At 45.1% G+C, this 224-nt stretch overlaps 1 protein-coding gene across 2 annotated transcripts in view; it reads left to right on the top strand.

The window, feature by feature from the left end:
- GATA3 (GATA binding protein 3) overlaps positions 1–224 on the top strand; it is a 25479-nt gene that overhangs the window by 4706 nt on the left and 20549 nt on the right. The window lies entirely within an intron of this gene.

Below are 224 nucleotides of genomic sequence, written 5' to 3'. Positions count from 1 at the left end.
TTTTTTTTTTCCGAGGAGGCTGCTGCAGGGTTGCCTGGCATGAATGAGATCAGTTTTCAGGGTTTTTCCAGGGTGACATTTACTCTGTCTGTCTGAGCAGGGACTGTCTCTATTTAGCTGATATGTTTGAGCTAATCCAATTATTTTCAGACTGCTGCACGCGACAGTTGCATTGTTTATCCAGCGCCAGGAACTTTAATAGAGTCCGGATGCGGTTAGAGTGA

Source organism: Calidris pugnax, unplaced genomic scaffold (assembly GCF_001431845.1).
Source record: "Calidris pugnax isolate Ruff unplaced genomic scaffold, ASM143184v1 scaffold125, whole genome shotgun sequence".
In the NCBI taxonomy this organism is placed as follows: domain Eukaryota; kingdom Metazoa; phylum Chordata; class Aves; order Charadriiformes; family Scolopacidae; genus Calidris; species Calidris pugnax.
The sequence above is the reverse complement of the archived record's forward strand: the minus strand, read 5'-3'. Positions and strand labels throughout refer to the sequence as shown.